A 17,991-nucleotide genomic window follows, 5' to 3' on the forward strand; every position below is an offset into this window, starting at 1 on the left:
GGAAAGCTACTCTACTTGACAAAATGAACTGAAAGCAAATCAAAGCATGTAAACCTAGGAAACCCTAATTTGACTACTCTAACCTCTATAATGCAAAGAATGTGAATGCAACTTCTACCAATGCTGTCATTACCTCTAATAAGTGAAAATGCATGGATCTAAGCTACTTGCATCATAAAAGACATGTTTTTGTATTTTTCCTTTAAGTGTATGGAATGATTGTGATTTTGTGCTAACTAGGGTTTGGTTGTGCAGATGGGATGGAGAAGGAAGGAAAGCGTGGGACAGGTTGGGGAGGCTAGGAGAGGTCCCTAGGGATCCTTAGCATCCATCCACAGAGGTTCCTCACATTCAGAAGCTCAGCAACCGAGTGAGTGGCCTCCTACAGGATGTCTGCAGGGGATCCTACAGGATACGCAGAGGTTTCTACAGGATGTCTACAAACTGCTACAGGATGACCTACCGTGAGTGTTTGAAGTGATGGAGGAGTGATGGAATGGTAGGGGGAGATGTGTAAGGTAGGAATAAGGCTGGTGATGGCTCAGAAGTGGAGGAATAGGATGGGGAATGAGTGTAGGAAGTAGGTTGGAAGATAGAGGGCTATGTCAAAGAAAGGGCTAGAGAATGAAGTTACGTGAGGAGTGGAGGACTTTGGGAGTTAACAGAACGGAGCAGAGGTCAAGGATGTGGTTGCATGCGTGATCAAGACGAAGGAGGAGGTAATGGAACGAGGGAGAGCAGTGTAAAGGAAACAAATGGCTTATGACTGTCACCAAGACAAAGATTCATTAACCTAGGCTATCTGTGCTATGAATTCAATGAACAGCAATCCAAAGCGTGAAGAGAAATGTGCATGAAGCTGTGATGAAGGTGTGTAGTGCAAGTGTGAAGTACATGAAAGAATCTAACATAACCGTGACTGTGTTGCAGCAAGCACAAAGTAAAGAAATGCGTATTTTTGTGGTTGGTATAGGCTGCACTCCAATCTCCAAACAGAGATGGCAGTGGAGGCTTTCTCAACCGTTTTCCTTGGAGCTCCTGTGTGTTATCAACCTGCTAATCTAATTGATGTAACTAAAAACATTTCAACCATAAGCTAAACTCACTCAAATTCATAAAGCTAACTCATCAAACCTGTAATTTCAAATTGCATGGTAAAGCAATGAACCAAAGTGCTGAAACAAAAAGAAATTAACATTACAAAACAGAGGAGGTCTATTGCTCTCTTAAAAACTCAGAAGTGGATCAAAAGCTGCCTGTCTTTATTGAATAATCATGAATCTAATGACATGCCAAAACTGGCTTACAAGGAGCAAAAACTGAGCTACAACATGACTAACCAAATTGACTAACTAGCTATCCCCAAATTGACTAACTAGCTACACAAAATGACTACCCACTAGCTAACCAAATTGAGGCCCCAAGCCCTCTTATTTATACAATTTGAGGACCCAACAGTCCTCCTAAAAGTTAGGGACTTGGCTGCCCAAGACTTGGAGTTAACAGCAGTCCAACTTGACTTGCTTGGCTGCCCTTGAGCTGATTGATTCGGTGGCCCTTGAACTCCGAGCTGATGGTGGAGAATTCGAGGTAAGGGCCCATAAATGAGGGGGACACCTTCCTACAAATCCTCTAGCTTGTTCTCCCACGAATTTGGCTGCCAAGTGCTCATTAAGACCTTCAAATTTGTCTCCAAGTTGACCAAAAAGGCTACACAAAGCACCCATTAGACTTGTTGGCATAATGACTAACCAAATTCACTCTATTAACATAAAAATAATCAAAAACATGCAATAAACAAATGAGAATGGTGGACTAAGCCAAATTAGGAGGTTGAATGAGCCCAAATAATTGTACATTTTTGGGGCTCATCATCGACCGACGGTTGATTTAAGTCAGTTGGTTTTTCAACTAGTGAAGGACTTAGGGAGAGTTTCTTGTAACCAGATGGAAGTCACTGTGGTAAAGCAAGATTGCTATCCAACACTCTTTTGGCTTCATCCAAAAAAGGACAAAGGTGAAGGGAATGATTACCTTCACATAACCTACACGGAATCCTGCCCTTTTGTCCATGAACTTTACTATCACTAGTTGATGGCGTGCTACCAACATAATCTCTAGGGGTTGATGACACGGGATGGTGTGAACAGGAAGACCATTCTTTCAAGATCTGAGGAAAGTAAGGATAATCTCGATGAAAATGGTCTCCCGCACAAATTATGCACGGATATTTGGGTTTGGGAAGCTTAATGGATGGATCTTCATCAGATTTTGCATCCAGATCAATGGTTGCTTTGTTGCCCCCTTACTAAATTGGCTTCTTCTTCTTCTCCCGCCCTTTCTTCTTCTTCTTAGCCACTTGGTTACTACTATCACTACTTTCACCAAGTGAAGAGGAAGAAGGGGAGGGATAAACAAACAAGAAATAAGGCAAAGGGTCAATTTTAGGTTCAACTAGAGGTATACTCGATTGTGGAGAAATCACGACATTTTGCACCATAGAAGTTGAGAACAGCCATACTGGCAAGCTAATGGTAAGTCTCAGAAGGGACATTGTAGCCATATAAGGAGCACCAATATTTCCCCAAGAAGGAAAAGGACTAGGATTCCCCTCAAAAGGGATTCCTTGATCAGTGGACTCCAGATTCATCGCCATATGTCTCAACCTAAGATCAACTTAGGAACAGGTATGTTATTTTGAATTCAATTAATTTTAATGACGCTTGGACACAACTTTTCTTTTTCAATTTTTAAGAGTCATGTTATCACCCCAAGAAACTCTCCTAGGTTGTATATCAAAGATGCTCGGGAACATTACAAACTCAACAAAAATGTTGGAAAATGGTGGATGAATGAAAGAAATGATGCATATTCAAGCTAGATAACTACTTCTACTATGCTTAACCCCAGACATGGGTGAACACTCCCAGACTACAAGGCTTCAGACCACCAATTACTCACAGTTTAAGGAAAATGTGATGATGGAGAATACTGATCACAGCAGCAGATGCACAGGACCCTGTGATGGCTAGCTGCAACCAGTAAGGGGGTATGTAAATCTATTCCCTAATGCACAGACAGAATGACAGCTCTTTGGCATTAAAACAACAGAAACCTGCATACATATTCAATAATACATGCTAAATTCTAACATAGAGGTGGGATGACAACCCCTCTAATGCCAAACATCAACAGCACATGAATAAATGCATAACAGGTACAGCCTAGAACAAAGAAGAAGTGGAAAGTGAGCAATTAACAGCAAAAGAAGCTTGTATTAGCTGAAAATGAAGACCAGAAGCTGCAGGTATCACAATAGTTACAGTCTCCAGAAGTTGAAGTTTACATCAAAATAACATTCATCAACCTCATTTCATCTTCTTTGTGGGTATATATGGAGGTTGAATACAAAAATCTCTGCTAACCTATGCGTGGAGGGGTCATAACTGACCACCAACCGCATTTACAATCAGATATGGTCTTTGATACAATTTGATCGTTTTAATGGACAAAATGACCTTTCTACTACTCTGCTATACTTCACGAATAGGTGAAATGCTGCGTTTATCTACTCAAGGCTGTCCTTCTCATCCTTGGCCGTGCTGCTCTTTAAATGTGGTTGCTGAAGTATTAACTGCGCAGAGTATTCGGTGAGTGATTGCCTTCTGCACGAGACCGACTAAAAACATGAAAACCACAAGCCAAATGGACGAGGGCCTGGGAACAAATGCTAGCCACTGGATGGCTCAGACGGACGGCTGAGATCTGATGGTAGGAGGCGATGAAAGACACAGAAGCGCGACTGAATATAGGCCATTGGATCTGACAAATTGGACGGCGGAGATTAGATTATGGAGGCCATCGGGAGGTAACGTGAATGGAGACATGTGGGTCATTGGATCGTTGTCAGGCAGATCCGACGACTATCGGGTGGCGAAGGTGATTGACAGTTAACGAGCGGGAGTTGTACAATGGGTGGTAAGTGGTTTCCCCGCACTGCTCACGGGAGACAGGCAGTTTTCATACATGGAGGAGTGATCCAGTACCAAAGCGCCGCGTGGCAGGTAGGTCCGGCGGGAAACCACCTTCCCCGCTGACTAACGGACGTGCAGGTTACGGGAGCGGGGGCTGCGTATGACGTTGGATTGCGGTGACGGATAATTGGATGGCCAAGGTAATAAACACGTGCTCCGGGTGATGTGACAGGTGAGGGCTCGCTGATATTAAATTTCTTTGTATGGGCGCGGCTATAATGGGTTAAGACTTTAGTGCCGGGGGATTATACGACCATGGTCTCGTGGGTTAACCTTGCACCCAGGACCCGAGGGAATAGGGTAAATATGAAATTTATAAGGATCATAGAGGAAATGATGGGTTAAGGGAGAGAAATGAGAATGAAAGGGAAGCAAGGAGTGGAGAGGTTTAGGAAGGAAAATAGAGATAGCAGAGTAAAAGGAAGTGAGCGGGAAAATAGGGAGAGGCAATGATAACCATTATAAACCATCTCTGAGCCAGCAACCAAGGACCAAACTTATTCCTCCTCTTGGAAAATCAATAGCATGTAGCAGGGCTAACAAGTCGAGAAAAATCTAAAGATGACTCTAGTCTCCTTTTATTTTTAATGAACCTAAAAGGACAAGTGCTCAGATGGACCTTTTATTTTAAAGAGTCGAAAAGGAAAGAAAGTGACTACTCTGGAATATCTAGACAGAGGGATTACCAAACCAATTGCAAAACTGCAATATACACCTTGGTGATAAATTAAAAAGAAATTACCAAGGACTTATGTACGGTAGTCAATCTTTCCAAATGCTGTGTTCAGTGCATTGTGATCAATAAGGTGGCAGACTCAGCTTCCTATGGATAAAGGATATAAGCCTATTGTGGTCTCCCAATATATACACAATGGTACAGGGAGCACAAGTCCGTGCTAGCACTTGTCGTATCAAGGAGGAGGAATCAACCAACCTTCAATGAAAACAATAGCCACTAGTTTTAACGACACCAGAACACGTCACTAGCCTAGACCTCTAGATATGTTGCGTTAAGTTCCAAAGTGTTGTTAGGTTCATTGAAGTTCATTTTAAAGTTGATCTTGTTTAGAGTTTGCTATCAATGGTTCACTGCATGATGATGATCTAAAATTCCTAAGATGCAATCTACAATGATAAACAATCGTTGTTTATTTGAACAATGAAAATCCTAGCTACTAGGGAAAGAAGATAATAGTGCTTTTAAACAAAGAGCAAAGAGCACACACTAGTGCATTTCCCTAAATCTTCTTTTCACACACAAATCAAAAAATATGCTAAATGCAAATGCATGTATTTGTTTTCGTTCTTCTTAATGTGAAAAATGCCAAAAAGGAAAACTAAATGCTGCAAAGATCTGAAATATTTCACTCAAAATGACATTTTCGACAATTTCTTCTTCAAAAGAGAAAGGAAGACTCCACGACACTTTTCAATTTTGAATAAAAATGCTTTCAACACTTCGAATATAAAAAAATCAAATCAAATGCATGAAGAAAAAGTTCAATCGATTATCAAGGGAAGGAAGAATTCACGACACTTCTCTTTTTGACACAAAACGACAATTACGACACTTTTTGTACCAAAGCGACAAATCGATTTAAACAACTTTTCAACAAAGGATTGTAAATGAAAAACAAATACACAAAAAACATTCACTAATCCTAATGTAATTGAGGCTGATCTAAGTGATACAAATAAGCTTCAGTAAAGAGGCACTATTCATATGCAACAAAACAACCAAACAACACTGAAAACAAGGTCAAAACCCTCAATTTCTAGAATGGAAAAAGAGTTCAGTCAATCATCACACCTAGGATTCACAAAATATGAGATGAATTGCACTTACTACAATCAGGAGGTGCTATGCATACTAAGTCACAGTGGGAGACAGTGCGATGATCCAGGGAGCGCAACTGAAATGGGTTTTGGCTCAAATGCGGAGTTGTTTTCAATGAGTTAAGGTGGGTTTTGATGAACAATGAAGAGCAAAGTATGATGGAGTGTCTTGAGAGGTTACTGAGCTATCAAAAGGGCATCTAGATGTGCTTTTAAGTCAAATGTTTAATTCATAAACTAAACCAGAGATTGACTAAAGCAGCATTCATCTATTATGCAATTACAAAGCAAGAGCAATTCGAAAGCTACCTGGCTAACTTCAGGCTCTGTCTATAGTTTATCAAATTGAACATAAAAAAACCAATAACAACACACAAACATCTATCCATTCCCCAGTGGAGTCGCCAATTTGTTTCTGGGAAAACTAGTATTCCTAAAGAATGCTAGCCCTCTAGGTTTGGCAGCTACCCTAGAAACAACAGTTTAAAGCTATTCAACGATTTCTTCTATGTGTAACAGATAAGAGAAAGATAAAGGAGCCAACCTGGAACTTCCGCTTGATCCCTTGCTTGCTCTCTCTCCCCTTTGACAGATCTCGCAACTCCTCCCCATACTTAACACGCTTGGAGAGTACCTGCACATGTACAGCAACAAAGAACCATCAAAGCATCGTGATCTATTACAACATAAACATTACAGAATCAAATATATAATGAACAAATGATAGCATTCACAAATGATAACATTCACAATTGCACAATCATATGGAAGAAAACTTGAAGAGCTTTATTAATAGAAGGGAGAATTACAACCCAGTTGTCTAATCCAGCATCATCCTCCCAGCTTCAATCCTTCTTCACCTCATGAAATAGCAAGATCACTCCAACAATACAATGCTCTTTCCTCAATTACAAACTATCAGCACTTACTTGCAATTCACAACATTTCAGCCTCTAGATCTCTTAGATGAGGGATCCATTTATAGATGTGTGCAAGGGTGTGAGTCATCCATGGGGTTTGATTAGTGTCATTCCACTTGTTACAATTGGTTCCACAAGAGAAGGGATAATTGAAGGTTTAAGATCCCTTATTCATCCTTGGGCGAATTCAGAGAGGCAAGTGGCACAGGAGAAGTTTCTAGAAGATTGCATGAGCATCCACTTAGCAAACTGTCCTGGACATTTGTCCATCCTCACCCATCGCACCCTATAGAAGGCCTAAATAGTATGCATCACACCCTGGCAGTGGAGCAGTTAGTATGCATCGCACTTTGCCAGTGGAGCAGTCAGTATGGTTCAATTTAGGTAATTTCTGGATGGTTTCTCAAATGGAACTTTTGGGGAATGATGTATTCAGATGACTATGTTCTTTTAGGGTATGAAACAACTCTTTTAGGGGTTAAATGAACCCTAATACATTAACATATAAGTCTGGGGTTGATGTGCCCAAATATGTCTATAACACCCCCTACAATTCTATCTCTCTCTCCTTAACTCCTTCTCTCCCTCACTCCCTCACCCTCCCTTCTCTCCTTCCCTCTCTCTCCCCTTCTCTCCTTCTCTCTTCTACATCCTTATCTCCTTCTCTCTCTCCCTCTCTAATACTCCCTCTCTCCCTATCTCTCCCCTCCCTCTCACTCCCTCCCTCTCTATCTCTATCTACCTCCATCACTCTCCCTCCTCTCTCTCCATCCATCTCTCTCTCTCTCTCTCTCTCTCTCTTTGAATTTAGCTAGAGACTTCCTCTCTCACATTCCATCCCTCCCTCTCGCTCTCTATCTCAAGTTTTCTGCCTCCCTCTTCCCCCCTCTATCTTCCACAAATCTCTCTCTCCCCCACATTCGCTCTCTCTCCCTTCCCCACTACACCCCCATTCTTTCCCTATCTCTCTCACTCTCCACCTTTCACTCACTCACTTTCTCTCTCTCTCCCTCTTTACCTCTCTCTTCTCCCCCTGGCCTTCCTATTTTTCTCTCTCTCCCCCTCACCTCTTTGTTTGTGTGTGTGTGTGAACATGTGTGTCTCACTCACTATAATCTCCCTCATCTCCCTCTCTCATGCTTTCCCATACTCCTCTCTCTCTATCTAGCTATCTCTTTATCTCACTTGCCTCCTTTGTCGCTCCCTATCTCCCCTCCCCTTCTCTCTCCCTCCCCACACTCCCCCCTATGATATCCCTTGGCTTGATAAATTATGTAATTAAATGTACATATTTGTATTTCTAGTTAAAGTTTATTGATCTCAAAAACATTTGAAATTTTAGTTATTAGTAAATTATTACTGATAATAAATAATTGTAAAGTGTTAATTAAGATTTTTTATTTGTGTAAATAAAGAAAATCTAGAAAATTAGTTTTTGAGTACATATGGCTAAAAGAGATAAGGTTGCAAATCATTGTGGAATATTTATTTCCCATCAATAAGTCCTAGGCATCTAATATGGATGGTTAGATTTAATTGAAGAATTATTATTATTGGCCAACTAATTATTTTCTAGAAGACAAGGAGTTGTCCTCAAGAGTGGGAAACAAGAACTCATTAATGAAAAGATATCTACCTTCCACCTATTGGTGAGGTGGAGGTAGATATTAACCACCAAAAGAGTGGTAGATGGGATGAATAATATCTTTTTTTCTACTTTCTTTTGTCTCATCCTAAGAGAAGAAGATAATGAAGAGAAGAAGGAACAAACACAAAAATAAATTGCAAGCTTGGTATGCTCAGAAGGACATTGGTTTTTTTGCAGTGTCAAGGTTGGGAGGATCCAAGTACTTAACTACTAATTTTCTAGAAAAAGAAAAATTGTTTCAAGACTTTGGTATTCCTAACTATAAATTTTTACTTGTTTGTCAAGAGAAAAGATTTGTTATGGTTTTATGTAGGAAATATAAATAGAAAATTGTTATTTTGATTATTCTTCAATTATTATATGTCTTTTACTCATTCTATAAGTACTTAGTAAATATGATATGGTAGAAGAAAGAGACGTGGTAGAAGAAAGAGACAAATTATCTTCTGTTTCAAAGATATATAGAATACAGTGAAAGAAAATGCTTAGTACTGTACACCAACAATTTATAAAAAATGAATTCTATTTATGATGAAAAACTGGAAATAAAAGTATTAAACAAGAAATAAATGAGAAAATGTTGACACCAGCATAAACGTATGTGTATATTTATATTTTAAATTAAATACGTCTTTATGCAATATACAGATTATACATATTATACATATGGGTGAAACGTAACTCTTAACATAAGTATTAGAAATATATATATATATATATATATCTATATATATATATATATATATATATATATATATATATATATATATATACTTGTAAAAGAGACAAATATGGAAAATACTCTTCTCTAAAAAGAGAAGAAAAATAAAATAAAAATTTTTAGAAAATTTTAATAGAACTTGAAATTACACTTCATTATTGTATATAAAACAATTATATAGAAAATTACAAGTATGGCTATGTATTGAAAATACGATATTGTAACATTTACTCAGATAAATATTATATGGAGTTTTTGAAGACTTTGTAATACTAGTGTGAAAATTTTGAATATAGGAAGAGGTATTGCCTCCTCAAAAGAGATTAAATTGAACCAAAAAAAAAACAACTAGAACATGATAATTATAGTTACTATGGAAAATGGTCTTAGTACAAAACAAGGCCCTGATGAAAATAATTCAGTTTTGAAGGAAGTATATGCTATGTAAGGAATTCAATAAAATAATTAAAACACATATTCTAGAATTAAGACATTCAGAATTGAGTCTTCAGGAAGAGAAAATTCTGGTCCATACATAAGAAGAGACCAAGAGTTGGAAATCCGTTACCTAGTAAACAGAATGAGTAAGTCAAATCCAGAACCTCATCCAATTGGAAAATATCCATAAGAATATATTATGATAAAATTGATACCTATACCTACAAAAAAAAATCCCAAATAAAATTAGTGACCAATATTTATAATGACATAGGGAAGACAAAAAGTATAGAAATTTAGATAATTAAGAGTAGAAGAAGTTAGTGTAAAATTCTTGAGGATATAATATACATAATTTCTAGCATCCTCTATGTCTGTATAGTGGAGACAAATAATTAGTCATTGTACTCTTTTGTTAAAGAAAAACAAGATCCCTTTTATAGAAACAGATAAATTAGAGTTGATACGGAAAAATTAAGAAATGAGCAACTATATACCAGTACAAAGTTACAGGTAAATGGAAAATGAATTCAATAGTTCTGTATTAAGAACATAAATTTCAATTTCATTGATAAAAACCACTACCAATAAACCCCTGTAAATAATTATAGTTGCATAATAAGAATGATTCTTATAGTCAGTAATAGGGGCCATAAAACTTCGGCTACAAAATTAAAATATAGTGCTCAAAATAATAGTGTTCATAAATGTTGTTACATTCGAAAAAACTTAGGGTTAAAAAAAAACCCAAATTATAAGAAGTCCGACCGTTATGAACCATAAGTTGAGTGTAAAAAAAACCTGGCTAGGGTAGGAATAAAAGCATATAACAATGAATAAAAAGATTATCAAAAATATGGTCAAGAACTTTTTAGGAAAAAACACAGTTAACTCGGTGGAACACTAAGATGGCTTCTTACAACTATTTATTTTCATATATAAATGGGTACTAAAAGGTTGAGTAGAAGACAATAAATGGCATAAAACCAACATGGTGTTTGAAAACAGGATGAAAGAAAAATTCCATTGAAAATACCCATATAATAATCCTCTGTTAAGAATGTAAAAATAAATAAAAACGAATTCATATTTATTCAAACCGAAAGAACTTGGGTTGTAATCTAAAACCTAAGGACTCTATAATTCCACTAGAATATATATATTAGTCTTAGCAATAAACTAGTGTTATGAATCACAAATTGTTACAAAGTATATAGTGAATTATAATTTATATGGTGGATAGATTCATGCCTACACAGGGAATTAAAGAATATCTACGAGTCTTTTTGAAAGAGGATAAATAATAACCCTCACAATGAAAAAGACTCACCTATATGATACCAGGAATAATGCAGGTTATATATAGTTTAATAGAAGGTAAACTAATAATATATGAGAAATATGGAATGGTTAGTTCCATCATTAATAGAGAGAAAGAATGATGAGGAAGGAAGAAATATTATAATGTGATCATATTTATTGATTATCATTAAAAAAAAATTGGGGTGTTTGTGAGGTTCACTACAACCCCACACTCACACTTCAACCCTTTTCCTAGTTTCCAGTTTTAGAAACACATGCACATTCCTAGAGCTAGGAATGCACACATGTTCTTAGAGCTAAGAATGTGCACGCGTTCCTGGTTCTAGAAACACGCACACACTTGTTGAATTTAGAATTTTTCTTACTATGAAGATTACATGTTTGATGGGTTGGTTTCTTCAGATATAGGTTCAAGACGACAAACATGGTGGTTTGGGTTTCAAATACATGAAAACCTCAAATTTTCATAAAACCTTTCCATATATCTATTTTTATTAATTTTTCGACTATTCTATGTTGTTACAATAACTTTAGCCCAATTCTTATCTTCAATTAGCAATATTTCAAAACTTTTTAATATTCCAATGATCAATAGCAACTGTAGATAGAATAGTAAATGCAATAAACAATAAGAGAAAATGAGAGACACTAGGATTGGTCAAAGACCAAGGAAAAGCTTACGATGGGGAAAGCCCTTTAAAATTATTCTTCTTATTAGATTATCATAAAATGTTCAGCAAAGAGAGAGTACAAAGTTCTAATTCACCAATCAAAATACTATCCAACAAAACCAGTCCAACAATATCCAATGGATGAGCCCAGTAGACAAATCAGATCAAAGTCAAAATCTCTGAAGTTTACGGTCAACACCAACAAAATTTAGGTCAAGATTACAGTTGCATGGACCCGATGACAGTGAGTGAGGTTAAAGCTATTCAACCGCAAGGATCACCCTATCAAGTGGATGGCTATAGCTAATATTTTCATGAACAAGCTTCTGGCTCCAGATAAAAACTTATTTTTGCAAGTACAAGCTCAGACCCTACAATTTCCGACCTATACGAACAAATTTTATGAACCAATGCATGGAAGAGAGAAGAAGAAGATGATTTTTGATGATGTCCAAATGAGGTTAACTTGACTTGTATTTATATGCTTCCAAGGGTGTCTAATTTCTCTTTAAATTCAACCTATACTTTTGTGCACATGTGGGTTTCTCCTTAAAAATACATTTGTCCTCAACAAAATTAAATTCTTCCAAGGGCTAGGATGGGTATTTCTTGATGAGGATGGTTGTCCAAAGGATGGAATTTTTCCCTGAGCTACCCAATTAACATTCCCTCTCAACTAGGGATAAATCATCGACCGCAACATGTGTCTTGTCCCACATATCTCATCATCATCAAAACAAATATTGTCATATCTCATCTCTGCTCTTCTCAACTCATCTTTGTTGAACACTCTCGAATATAAAAGAAGAACATTTTGACATCATAGGCGAGCCCAAGATACCACCCTCTATCCATCTGGGAGCATTTACTACCACCCAAGAACATCATCATTAGGGAGCCTCTGTTACAACCTAGAAGAATCTCTAATGGGGAGCCTCTAATACTACTTGGGAACATCAACATCAGGGAACCTCTGCTACCACCTAGAAATCACCAACAGGGAGCCACAGCTACCACCTAGGAATCACCAGTGGGAAGATTCTGCTACTACCCAGGAATCGTTGGGGGGGAGCCTTTGCTACTACCCAGGAATCCATTACAACAGGAGGGATGTGACTTACCATAAGAGGTAAGGATTGCACCTATCCTATTATATGTTGATCTTGCCAAATTAACCCTCATGATTCAGTAGTAGAACACCTGCATCTCTAGCTTGAGTCAGATGCCACTTACCATAAATGGTAAGGATCATGCCTAACTCAAGTAGTCAGCACCCATTGAATATATCGATGGGAAACTACATTCCAACTAGGGTATACTCGGCAAGGGCATGAGTTCCCTCAACCTTAGGATCTCTTCGACTCAATTCCTCACCCCGGGAGCTTAGACAGGGGTGAAGAGCATAACTCAGTTTCCTCGATCATTTGAGATCCTTACACGGGAGGGTCACATCCATCAATGCAAACTACTCTCTAAAAATCAAGAACTTCCCTTTCAAAAAAGCCTTGGTAAGTATATTTTTTATCTACTCATTATTTGTAATGGGATGGAGTCTTATGGCTCCTCTTTGCTCCATGTATCGAATGTAATGATACTTGATATCAATATGATTATACTTGCCATGAAATATGGGATTCTCTGCCAATAAAATACCACTCTTACTGTCGCAGTATATGACGGTCGTATCCTGAACCTACTCAAATAGCCTTCCAAAGAGCTTCCTTAACCAAACTTCCTCGCAGCTAGCCATGCTAGTAGCAATGTATTCTAGCTCGAATGTGCTTAAAGTTACGAACTTTTTCTTCCTTCTCACCCAAGATATCATGGCAGATCCCAAACTAAATAACATCCTAATGTGCTCTTCTTGTCGATAACATTTCCTACCTAGTCAACATCGGTATATCCATGAAGTCTCATATCTATGATATAGTACCTCAAACAAAGATTGATCGTCGCATGAAGATATCTCAACACATGTTTGGAAGCAACCCAGTGTGCATCAAGGGGCTCAATCGTGAATTGACTCAAAGTGTTCACTGCAAAGCAGGTATCCGAATAGGTGTTCACAAGGAACATCAATTCCCCAATCAACCGATGGTACTCAAAAGGATTTTCCAAGTTCGTTTGAGGAGCATCTCCACATAACCTCTTGAATTTCAACTCCATTGGTGTGGCTAGGTACTTGAATTCATTCATTCCAAACCTTTCCAATATCTTCACAACATATTTTCCTTAATAAAGGAAAATCTATTTAGGTCTCTTTCAAAACTCTAATCCCATAATGTAGTGCATCATAACAATATCCATCATGTCGAATTCAGAGTCCAATTCCCACTTACACGTGAACATCGGGGGATCACTACCTATCAATAATATATCATCAACGAAACCAAAATCAAATTCATACCTTGGACCACTTTGAAGTAGAGGTTCATATTGACACTACTTCTTGTGAATCCAAGCTTCACCATGTAACATTCAATACGGGCATATTAAGCCCTGGGAGCTTGCTTCAAACCATATACTTCTTTCTTCAGCTTGCAAAATGAGTCTTCTTGTCCTTTAATTCAAATACCTAAGGATTCTCAACATTTACTTCTTCTTGTAGTATGCCATGAAGAAATGTCATCTTTATATTCATCTATTGAAGAGTCCATCCTTGACTGGCAGCAAGGGAAACAATCAATCTAATAATAGTGTAGCATGCAATGGGAACAAATATAACATCATACTCTTCTCCCTCTTTATGGGAGAAACCTCAAGCCACAATTCTTTCTTTGTACTTCTCAATGCTTCAATCAACTCCATGCTCGATTTTATATGGCCATCTTGAAGTTATGACAAACTTTCCCTTAGGTCTCAAAATAATATTCTTTGGCCATGGAATCCTTCCAAACTTGTTCTTTCATATTTTCTTCAAAGGTAAGAGGTTCGTCTTGTATGATGGAGCTCATTGCTATAATATATCCTACATATCGACATGGCTTCTTGCTTTCTCTAGAGGACCTTTTAGCAGAAATATGTCTTTTAGCACCTTGTAATGTATCATGAAGCCACAATGGTCTCTTCTCAGTGGGGGGGTAACTTGGAGGAGGGTCCAAGGGACACATAGGCTCCATAGGATCATCAAATATGTCCTTCTTAGATTCAGGCACAAAAGGACCATCTAGTACATCCATGTCATCATATTTCTTCTCAGGAAGAGGAAGGTCCCTTGTTTTTCCAAGGGAAATATCTTCATCGAATGTTATATCCCTACTAAAATCAATCTTCCTTTGGCCAGATATATAAATTCTAGAAGCTTTATAGTTTTCAAAATAACCAACAAACATTCCTTTCTTTATGGAGGCTTCCATATTTTTCCTTTTGTCCTTCAGCACATGTAAATAAACGGGGAAAAAAAATATCCTGAGATGTCCAATGTTAGGCTTCATACCTATGAATAATTCTTTGGGATTCTTATTATCCAATGCTTGATGAGGAAACCTATTTTGAACATATCCCATTGTATTTGTACCTTCTCCCTAGAGGAACTTCAGCAATTTTTTATCATGTATCATATCTCAGGAAACTTCCATGATGGACCTGTTCTTTCTTTTGGAAACTCCATTCTTCTCAGGATTATAAGGTACAATAGTTTCCTTCTTAATTCTAGCTTGCTTACAAAAAGTCAACAAACTCATTTAATATATACTCCCCACTGTTATTGGACCTGAATACTTTTATTTTCTTCCCTATTTTATTTTCTATCAACGCCTTGAAGTCCTTAAACATATCAAAAACCTCATCCTTATGATTCAAATAGTATATCATGTCTTCCTAGATAAATCATAAATGAAGTTTATGTAGCATATATGTCCACCAATAGAGTGCACAAGCATGGCTCAACATAGGGCAAAATTAATGAGTTGAAGAATATCATTGGTCTTATTACTTCTAGAGGGGAATGGTCCCCACTGTCTTATTTCCATTAGCACACCCCAAACATACTCCATCATGACTAGCTTGAACATCAGGCATCCTAGAGACTAACTTCTTCAATTTCGGTAAAGCTTCATAATGTATATATGCCAACCTTCAGTGCCATAGCTCACTTTGATGATTAGTGTCATGGACCATTGCTAGTAGAGGTCTTCCATTGCTTCTATAGAGTCATTCAACTCTAGATTCCAAGGTAAAAACATCCTTCATGTGGGATTGGATAGGCCATGACAAAACTTTTCCTTTTATTAAAGCTACTCTCATACCATTGTCTTCCAAAGAAGAAATAAATACTAAGTTCTTATTTTGTCTCGGGACACATACATCACATCATGAAGAAGAATGGATTCACCAAAGTCAAAATCAAATTTGACGGAACCAAAACCTTTCATAGGATGAGTGGAGTTGTCTCCAAGAATGATTTTTAAGCTTGTCTCCCTCTCAACTAGGTTAGAGAGGACTTCCTTGTACCCAAAGAAATGTCCAGAAACCCCAGTATTTACCAACCAACTATCATATGAATCTGGAGGGGAAGAACTAGAAAGAGAAAAAATTAGAATATATTCAAATTAAGTAGTATTTGCATTATTTTCATACCTATAGTTCCTTAACCTCTTTTGAGGATGATGGCCTTCTTCGTGTTCATTCAGGGTATCTCTTCTCCTTCTATCATCCCTTCCTCTTCTATCATCTCCTCTTCGCCGATCATCACATGTTCTTCTATTGTTGAAGTCATGATTTTTGTTGTAATTGGGCCTTGAAGCATCTCTCTTCTTTGGGCAATCTCGGGCATAGTGACCATGCTTGTGAAAATTATAGCATTAAATATCCCTTGATATTTTATTAGAGTCCTTTGATTCAGGATGAAGCCTTCTTGAACTAGATGGTCTTCCTCTCCCTTTCTCTTCTTATCTTGAGTGACAAATGTAGAGGGCTCTCCTTCTTCATGTTTTTCAATTCTTCCTCTAACAATCATTCTCACTTCTTCATGAATACATTTACCATGGAGCTCATCAAATGATGGAAGAAAATTATTATTACTTAAAGTAGTAATGAAGGGCTCCCAAATAGGAGGAAGACCTTGAAGAGTCACCACCACCAACTCTCTACCAAATATTTGTTCATCAACAAATCACAAGTGGTCCCTTAGGCGAGATACTCTCATGATATAAGATTGCCCGGATTCACCCTTGTTCATTTTCATCTCTTTGAATTGGTGTTTCAAGGAGAGGATGTGATTTAGGTAGTTGACTTCATATATCCCAACTAGCTTGTCATAACTATCCTTAGACTTATTTAAGCTACCATGATAAACAAGTAAACGATCTTGTAAAACTTTAATGATAACTTTATTGGCTTTGAGCTCACCTTTCTTGTATTTGGATTTGATAGCAGAAGAAGCATTTGATGGAGGCTCAAGTACCTTTCCTTGCACATATTCCAAAACATCATTTTCATCTAGTATAAATTCCAACCTGATCTTCCATGTAGCAAAGTTAGATGAGTCATCTAGCTTCCCATTATCCTTGAAGTAAGAGGTAGTCATCTTGACTAAATCAAATAGGCTCTTTCAACTTCTTTCAAGAATTATTTCTCTTGTCTCATCTCCTTGGGCTTGTCTTCACCTTAGCTCTTGTTATCTCAAAATCATGCCCTGGAAGGCTGCAGACCAGGAAGACTTCAAGTAACTCTTTCAAACCAACTTTTGGCTGAGGCTTAGCCTCCTCAACCTAAGAGGGCTCTCTCAAACGTTAATGATTTTGATAAAGATTAGATGGCTAACTCTATGAAACAAGTGAAAAATATGAATGGTTGAACATGATCAGTAAACATCCATCGGGCTTATGGAGTCAACAACACCTCAATATAACAATGAACTCAACCTTACATAGAAGTCAGCGCATTCAACATTTAAACATTCAGAACATAAACTCATATGGGACCACACAGTTTATAAATGTATACAGGAAGTCAGAGCACATTCAGTGAATTCTGAGTGATTATACATCCATACCACTGTAAAAATTAAGAAAAGGACAACATTACATATTCTGAACATAAAAAATCCTTCATGAATCCTGAGAAGTAAAGTTCAGCATGTATATTACTGAAAATGAGTTTTACATAAGCCAAATACCAGTTTTTTTTCATAAAATTTTCCAACCCTGATTACATTGCTGTTTCAGCTATATATAGAGCTCTTATTCTAACTGATCGAGATTCCTCCTCCAGCATGAGGGGAATTCGAAAACTACTTCTATTACTGACACCTATTTAGCTTTTAACTGCCTATTAAATGTAACAAACTTCCACTAGACCTTCTAGATATCTAAATCAAGTAGGACTCTAATTCCATAACAGTCTTGGTCTACAATCATCCTCGTTCTTTGACATCTGGTCCCCTTCTAGTTTGGTTGTG

The sequence above is a fragment of the Pinus tabuliformis genome, chromosome 5_2 (assembly GCF_031772625.1).
Source record: "Pinus tabuliformis cultivar Carrire ecotype Pingquan chromosome 5_2, CPIR1, whole genome shotgun sequence".
Lineage (NCBI taxonomy): Eukaryota > Viridiplantae > Streptophyta > Pinopsida > Pinales > Pinaceae > Pinus > Pinus tabuliformis.